The sequence below is a fragment of the Triticum urartu genome, chromosome 2, assembly GCF_003073215.2.
Source record: "Triticum urartu cultivar G1812 chromosome 2, Tu2.1, whole genome shotgun sequence".
NCBI lineage: Eukaryota > Viridiplantae > Streptophyta > Magnoliopsida > Poales > Poaceae > Triticum > Triticum urartu.
This window is the reverse complement of record NC_053023.1, coordinates 218,268,923-218,277,271: the sequence shown is the minus strand read 5'-3', so window position 1 is coordinate 218,277,271 and position 8,349 is coordinate 218,268,923. Positions and strand designations below refer to the sequence as shown.

Genomic DNA, 8,349 nt, shown 5'->3' with positions numbered 1-8,349 from the left:
AGATTACTTGTTTCTTGTGTGAAGGGACTACCCACTACCCTGCTCAGTGTCACATTTACCCCATGGTACAACGAACCATCCAGCAGAAGAAAGAAGTAATGAAAGGAGCCCTTATGGAAATTTTAGAAGAACCCGTGATGAAGGAAGATATGGAGGACACACCTAAAGAAGACCCGAGTAAACCCTGCACTAAGTCTTGCTATTCATGTGGATAAGAAGGACACATCTCCCAAAATTGTTTGAACGGGGATCTAGTAGAATTCCCGATAGAGGAAGTAGAGTACGACCCACAGGAAATAGAAGCCCTGATTGGAATGGAAAAGTCCAGGAAGAGAAACCGATTGGAGCCCAGGAGGGACCTGAGTCATATCACCTGTTATGCCATGTCTTTATTTATGGTTTAGGTAAATTGAACTGGGTATAATTTGAACCTCAACCTTCATTGCAAGCTTATGACCAGATATCCTACTGATGTATATGGACTATCATGGTATTATTGTTAATTTGACCATGTGCTCTACTTTGCTTTTTGACAGGCTGCCGGTAAGTCTGCTCCCACAACTGGAGGATTGAAGAAGCCTCACCGTTACCGCCCTGGAACTGTTGCTCTTCGGTGTGTAAAATCTTCCAACCTATTCTAGCATGTGTTATAGTTTTGTTTTGAAGTATTCTCAAATGAGTAAATTTTGTGCTTGACTTTGCAGTGAGATCCGCAAGTACCAGAAGAGCACGGAGCTGCTCATCAGGAAGCTTCCATTCCAGAGGCTTGTTAGGGAGATTGCCCAGGACTTCAAGGTGATCAATAAACTTGTGCACTACATTGTGATGCTCCTGTTGTGTCAACTCTTATAGTATGATGAATCAAGTAAACTAAAAGCACCATCCTATTCTGTCTGTGCAGACTGACCTCCGCTTCCAGAGCCATGCGGTGCTGGCCCTTCAGGAGGCTGCAGAGGCCTACCTGGTGGGTCTCTTCGAGGATCCGTGGCGAGAGGGCTTAAGGTGCTTGCTTTGCCTATGGGAATGTCTCTGGCGGGCATCTGTGTCTGCTTTTGCTGCTGTTTTTAGTGATTGTTTGGAACTGCTAGCTCTAATTTAACATACTTCTCGTTCCCCTGTTTCTGCTGTCAGTATTCCCATGGCAATTTAGGTAACTATAGTAATACTGTTCAAGAAACATCATTGCATTACAAGTTGGGTTTGAATCTACTTGTGAGCAACTGGGTGCGCCCATTCTAGAAATATGATATGTAGATTTGCTTCACAGAACTGATGATGATGCACGTATTTGGAACAGTCCAGTCCATTCTCACAACCAATTAAGTCCAGAGCTCACACCTCTCTGTTGATGATGCACGTACATTCCAGTTAAAGAATAACACATGATTAATTAATTATTGGGCTCTTCTAGCCGTGCTTCTTACTCTAGGTTCCAAGTAGAGATTCCTATGTACATATACTTGCTTTGCTGCCGATTCCTGACTCTGTCTGTCTGTTTTGGAACTGTAAAACGCAGTGATGCCAAACATCGCCTCTGCTTCAACTGATTAATTTTCTGCGTGCCAAACAGAGCCTGTGATGTTATCAAAATATTTGCTACTCTTAATGGGTTTATCCCACTTGATGATCTTAACCACCAAGATCTCTGAGGCTCTTATTTCTAGTCTAATGTTATCAGTACAATACATCCGCTGTTTGCATGATAGATACATATATGTGACATCAATTTGTCGTTGGATATTGCTGGAAACTAGCTATGTCACAACAATTTCTTGGTTGTCTAGTTTGTTATGTCACATCAATTATATGCTTTTTCTAAGATTGTGTTTTAGCTACTGCCACTTTGAGCTGTTGTAGATTTTAGTTATCAATTACAACAAAGCATTCTTACATTCGAGACTTGATCTTACTACTAAATAGCACCCCCTGTTGTTGTTGTTATTCACCCTATCCTTGCTGTTCTGTTTTCTTGTTGGCAGATATTTTGAGTAAATTCAAGACGAAAGATGTTCAAAGAAGCTCCAAGACATTCTTATATAGCAAGTTATGTAATAATAGATGGGTTATCTGGGAATTTAATGTATCTTCTCTCTGTTTGTGAATGAAATAGTAATTATGTATGTGATTTAATGTATCTTCTCTCTGTGAATTTCATGTATGTTTTAGAATTACAATTCCTGTTTCATATGAAATAGTAATTATGTATGTGATTTGAAAATGTGTGCAATGAAAACATGACTCATGCGACCCACTTATCAAAATAATTTGAGCACATTTGAAATTTCTGATGTGTGGGACCAGTGTATGATATTATGATATTTGGGACAAATGTAAAACAGTGGAAAATAAAATAGCAAAAAGTAAAAGATCATACGCTGTAAAAGGCCGCATCTAGAAATAAAAAGGCCAAATTGTTGGGCCAGGCCCATGTAGCTAGAGAAAATTAATAGAGAAAATATACAGTAAAAAGGCCGAATTGTTGGGCTAGGCCCATGTAGAAAACCGAATTGGACCGGGCTGAATCTTGTGCCACATCAGCTTGCCACGCTGGATGCCTACGTGGCCTGGGGAGGTTGCTAGTGACCAAAACGCCACAGTAGACGTATTTTGGTCATAAACGTCTTCGACCATTCCATAAGAAAGGTCGCTAATGTCAGTTTATGACGGCCAGCTTTTGACCTTATGTTTTTGGTCACAAAAAGGTCACAAATGAAAATTTGTGACCATTCAGTGACCAATATTGGTGGTCACAAGTTGACATATTTCTTGCAGTGGATGACGGCGGATCGGGCCCGTTGAGGACGACGGGGACACCTCGGCGGCCACCTCGCCGGCTCGGGCGAAAAGGCTGTGATAAACCTCTTTTTGTCCATTAGCTACTCGAGCTCCCCTGCACACAGGCAGAGGTTGAGGATGGAGGTACCGGCGATGGCGGCGACCTACCAATGGTTTGAGGGTTGTGTGTGTTTGTGTGAGCGGAGGTTGTGTTTGAGGAAATACTGCGGCAACTGAAAATTTTACTAGGCAGGAGTAACAAGGCAGGGCTACTGAAAATTTGGATCAAGGGAGAGCAAATATTTTTGAGATTGCGAGGGATGCGTAGGCAGGAGTAAAATGTTGGGGCTACTGAAAATTTGAATCAAGGGACTGAAGCAGAGCGGGAGTAACATACATCGCACATGGTCCGCACATACTAATCGTGTGCTATCAAACATTAAAACCTTCCAAGCGGTAGATATTTTCGAGATTGCGAGGGATGCACATGCGGGAGTTTGGGGGGAGCGAGCTAGTGTGCTTGACACGCCGGCTGTGGACTGTAGCCGACACACCTTCTCGCGTAAGCCATAGGCGTACTATACACTGACGGTGCTCCAAGATATTTTGTACTACATCTCACACGGTAGGTGAGAATAAACTGTGTGGGATCTACTTGATTTGAATTACAAAATGGGGTCATAGCGGCAATGGACGGTGTTTGAATTGCTAGATCGTTTATCTGCAGTGAACATGCAACTGTATGTGTGTCGTAAAAGAATTGGAATTATCCAGGGTTCGTTTGTACATTTCATACATTAAACTGGCTTTCTTGCCATTTCAGGTGCACAATTCAAAATTAAACTACATGCACATGCTCCGGTGCATACAAATTGGCCAAAAAATCAAATATGTGTCCTTCATTGCATGCTTAGGTCCCATGGAAGAAATGGGAATGAATTTTTCAAGGTTCGTTTGGCCTTTTTATACATTAACTAGGTTTTCTAGGCATTTTATGTGCATAATTCAAATTAGAACTACAAGAACATGCTCCAATGCAATAATGTTGGTTGAAAAATCACATGTGTGTCCTTGGGTGAATTTCTAGATCCCTTGAAAGAGATGGGAATGAATTTCAAACACCAGGGCACTGTTGATTGCCGGCAAAAAATTGAGATACCTAGTTTTTAAATTCTGGTAAATCCAAAACTCGTCTGAAATTCATGAAACTTAGCATGCTATCATGGAGCGGCATCAACATGCCATGGTGAAAATTTTGTCCCATTTGGGGTAGGTTTGGGTATAAGCTTCTAACAAACTAGAGCTTCTCACAACAAGCATGATGGTTTCGATAGGGAAAGTACCACCTTTGGGGACGGGACAATATCCGTTGCCTCTTATTTCTTTCAAAAAAATTGTAGTGTCAACATAGAACAACAGGAGTCTTGTGTTAAATCTTGGAATTTTTCGTGGTTCGTTTGGCATTTTTTATACATTAACTGGGTTTTCTATGCATTTTATGTGCATAATTCAAATTTGAACTACAAGCACATGCTCCAATGCACTAAGGTTAGTTGAAAAATCTAATATGTGTCCTTGGGTGAATTTCTAGGTCCCATGCAAGAGATGGGAATGAAATTCAAAGACCAGGGCACTGTTGATTGCCGACAAAACGTTGAGACGCCTGGTTTTTAAATTCTAGTAAATCCAAAACTCACCCGAAATTCGTGAAACTTGGCATGCTATAATGGAGCGGCATGAACATGCCGTGTTAAAATATTTGTCCCATTTGGGGCAGGTTTGGGTATATGCTTCTCACAAACCAGAGCTTCTCACAACAAGCATGATGGTTTCGGTAGGGAATGTCCCACCTTTGGGGACGAAATGATATCCATTGCCTCTTATTTTTTTCAAAAAATTTCTCGTGTCAACATAGAACAACAGGAGTGTTGTGTCAATTTTTGGGATTTTTGGGGTTTGTTTGGACATTTTTATGCATAAACCGAGTTTTCAATGCATTTATGTGCATAGTTCAAATTTGAACCACATGCACATGTTGCAGTGCATATAAATTGGTTGAAAAATCAAATCTGTGTCCTTGGGTGCATGCTTAGGTCCCATGCAAGAAATGGGAATGTGGTTCAAACACCAGGGCACTGTTGATTGCTGGCAAAACATTGAGATGCCTCGTTTTTATATTCTGCTAAATCCAAAACTTGTCTGAAATTCATGAAACTTGGCATGCTTTCATGGAGCGGCATCAACATGTTGTGGTAAAAAAAATTTCCCGTTTGGGGCAGGTTTGGGTATATGCTTCTCACAAACCAGAGCTTCTCACAGCAAGCATCATGGTTTCTGTAGGGAACGTCCCACCTTTGGGGACGAAACGATATCCACTTCCTCTTATTGCTTCCAAAAAATTTCTTGTGTCAACATCGAATAACAGGAGTGTTGTGTCAATTTTTGTGATTTTTTGGGTTTCTTTTGGACATTTTTATGCATTAACTTAGTTTTCAATGCATTTTATGTGCATAATTCAAATTTCAACTACATGCACATGCTCCAGTGCATATAAATTGGTTGAAAAATCAAATTTGTGTCCTTGGGTGCATATTAGGTCCCATGCAAGAAATGGGAATGATTTTCAAACACCAGGGCACCGTTGATTGCCGACAAAACATTGAGATGCCTGGTTTTTAAATTCTAGTAAATCCAAAACTTGTCTGAAATTCATGAAACTTCGCATGCTATCATGGAACGGCACACGACATGATGTGGTATTTTTCGTGTCCATTTTGAGAGAAGGTGTACTCGAATACTGACAGCAAACAAAGGAATTTTGAAAAAAATAGCTGTGACTTTAATATCTCAAACGTTTGCATTATTCAAACCATGTGTGTTCTGTTAACCATTCACGTGACGCCACACGTCTTGGTTTTAATGGCTGTAGGAGGTGCCGTGCGGACAGCTGCTTGACCTTGACTGAACAGGAGGCGTGCGAGCGTAGTCCGGTGCGTAGGCTGACCGAGAGTCGTGCAGGCTGTCCTGCAATGCGCAGGCTCACTGGGAAGAGATCCCTTTGACTTCCATGGCCGCCCGCCTTCCTCTCCACTAATGGTGCAAGAGCCACTGTTTAATAAGGGCGGCCTTACTGTTTGCCTCCTATTCCCCTCCCTAGTACGTCTCCAACATATCTATAATTTTTGATTGTTCCATGCTATTATGTTGTCAATCTTGGATGTTTGATATGCATTTATATGGTTTTTGGGACTAACCTATTAACCTAGAGCCCAGTGCCAGTTTTTTTTCCTTGTTTTTGAGTATCGCGGAAAAGGAAAATCAAACGGAGTCCAATTGACCTGAAATTTTCCGAAGATCGTTTTTGGACCAGAAGAAGCCCACGGAGTACCGGAGATGGGCCAGAAGAGTCCCGAGGCCACCACGAAAGGTGGGGGCTAGACCCTACCACCCTGGGCGCGCCCCCTACCTCGTGGAAGCCTTGGGGACCCCCCTTACTTGTTCCCTACTCCGACACCTCTTATATAACCCCAAACCTCCAGAAAATAACCTAGATCGGGAGTTCTGCCCCTGCAAGCCTCCATAGCCACCGAAAATAAATCTAGACCTGTTCCGGCACCCTGCCATAGGGGGGAATCCCTCTCCGATGGCCATCTTCATCATCCTGGCGCTCTCCATGACGAGGAGGGAGTAGTTCACCCTCGTAGCTGAGGGTATGTACCAGTAGCTATGTGTTTGATCTCTCTCTCTCTCTCTCTTGTTCTTGAGTCGGCACGATCTTGATGTATCACAAGCTTTGCTATTATAGTTGGATCTTATGATGTTTCTGCCCCTCTAATCTCTTGTGATGAATTGAGTTTTCCCTTTGAAGTTACCTTATCAGATTGAGTCTTTAAGGATTTGGGAACACTTGATGTATGTCTTGCATGTGCTTATTTGTGGTGACAATGGGATATCACGTGATCCACTTGATGTATGTTTTGGTGATCAACTTGCGAGTTCAGTGACCTCGTGAACTTATGCATAGGGGTTGGCACACGTTTTCATCTTGACTCTCCGGTAGAAACTTTGGGACACTCTTTGAAGTTCTTTGTGTTGGTTGAATAGATGAATTTGAGATTGTGTGATGCATATCGTATAAGCATACCCATGGATACTTGAGGTGACATTGGAGTATCAAGGTGACATTAGGGTTTTGGTTGATTTGTGTCTTAAGGTGTTATTCTAGTACGAACTCTTTAATAGATCGATCAGAAAGAATAACTTTGAGGTGGTTTTGTACCCTACAATAATCTCTTCATTTGTTCTCCGCTATTAGTGACTTTGGAGTGACTCTTTGTTGCATGTTGTGGGATAGTTATATGATCCAATTATGTTATTATTGTTGAGAGAACTTGCACTAGTGGAAGTATGAACCCTAGGCCTTGTTTCCTAGCATTGCAATACCGTTTACGCTCACTTTTACCACTTGCTACCTTGCTGTTTTTATATTTTAAGATTGCAAAAACCTATATCTACCATCCATATTGCACTTGTATCACCATTTCTTCGCGGCACTAGTGCACCTATACAATTTACCATTGTATTGGGTGTGTTGGGGACACAGGAGACTCTTTGTTATTTGGTTGCGGGGTTGTTTGAGGGAGACCATCTTCATCCTACGCCTCCCACGGATTGATAAACCTTAGTTCATCCACTTGAGGGAAATTTGCTACTGTCCTACAAATCTCCACACTTGGAGGCCCAACAACGTCTACAAGGAGAAGGTTGTGTAGTAGACATCACCCCCCCCCCCCCCCCCCCCGCAAACTTCCATCGGCATGGCGCAGAATGATCATCTACCACTAGTCTTCAAGTTTGGTGAAGTCGACTCCAAGCCGGAGGAGATAGAAAATAAGGAGGAATGGGGCCTCATCGACATGGCCCAGAATGAGCTGGCCACGACGGTTGCTGCCGCCGCTCCTGTCCCAGCTCCCATCTCCGCGCCCACGCCAGCGACCATCCCCATAGCATTGACGGGCTGGTCGCCGAGCACTATCGCAGAGCTGGAAGCCGCGGGCATCAGGGAGGTCTCCGCAGACCCGTGTGAGCTCATCTACATGCCAGCGCCAACGCCCGTGCCCGTGCCCGCCCCTCAACCCACCGTGGCGCCGACCTCCATGCGTTTGGCTGCACTCGTCGTGCCCGTGCACACCCCTCCACCCACCGCGGCGCTGGTCCCCGTGCGTTTGGCTCCACCTGCCATGCCCGTGCCCATGCGCGCCCCCCCTCAGCGGCATGGGACGCTGCCGTCGACCGCTACCTCTCAGCGGCGCCAGTTGCCATCCTCCCACGCCCCGCCCGTCGATCGCGCGACGACATGATGTTTGATTTTCAAGTGAAGAACATTTTGTGCTACCTTGAAGACTTCAACAACGGCGTCCCAGAGGACGACACCGATAATGATGGCGTGGCATGTCGCCTCCGTCGCCGACGGGAATAGTTTTTTTGGTGTTTAATACTGTATCTCGAATTCTCGATCATATGAATATAAATTCGCAGTGTGACTGAATGAATGATATGGTTTGAACGAACTTG

At 43.7% G+C, this 8,349-nt stretch overlaps 1 long non-coding RNA gene and 1 other non-coding gene across 2 annotated transcripts; both read left to right on the top strand.

Moving 5' to 3' along the window:
- The first annotated feature begins 544 nt into the window (after positions 1 to 544).
- Positions 545 to 989, top strand: LOC125541432. Its single transcript, XR_007297528.1, has 3 exons — positions 545 to 613; positions 705 to 795; positions 902 to 989. It is a non-coding gene; the product is annotated as an uncharacterized LOC125541432 (long non-coding RNA).
- A 581-nt stretch (positions 990 to 1,570) lies between these two features.
- Positions 1,571 to 1,653, top strand: LOC125541837. Its single transcript, XR_007297682.1, has one exon. It is a non-coding gene; the product is annotated as a small nucleolar RNA SNORD24 (small nucleolar RNA).
- Positions 1,654 to 8,349: the final 6,696 nt, after the last annotated feature.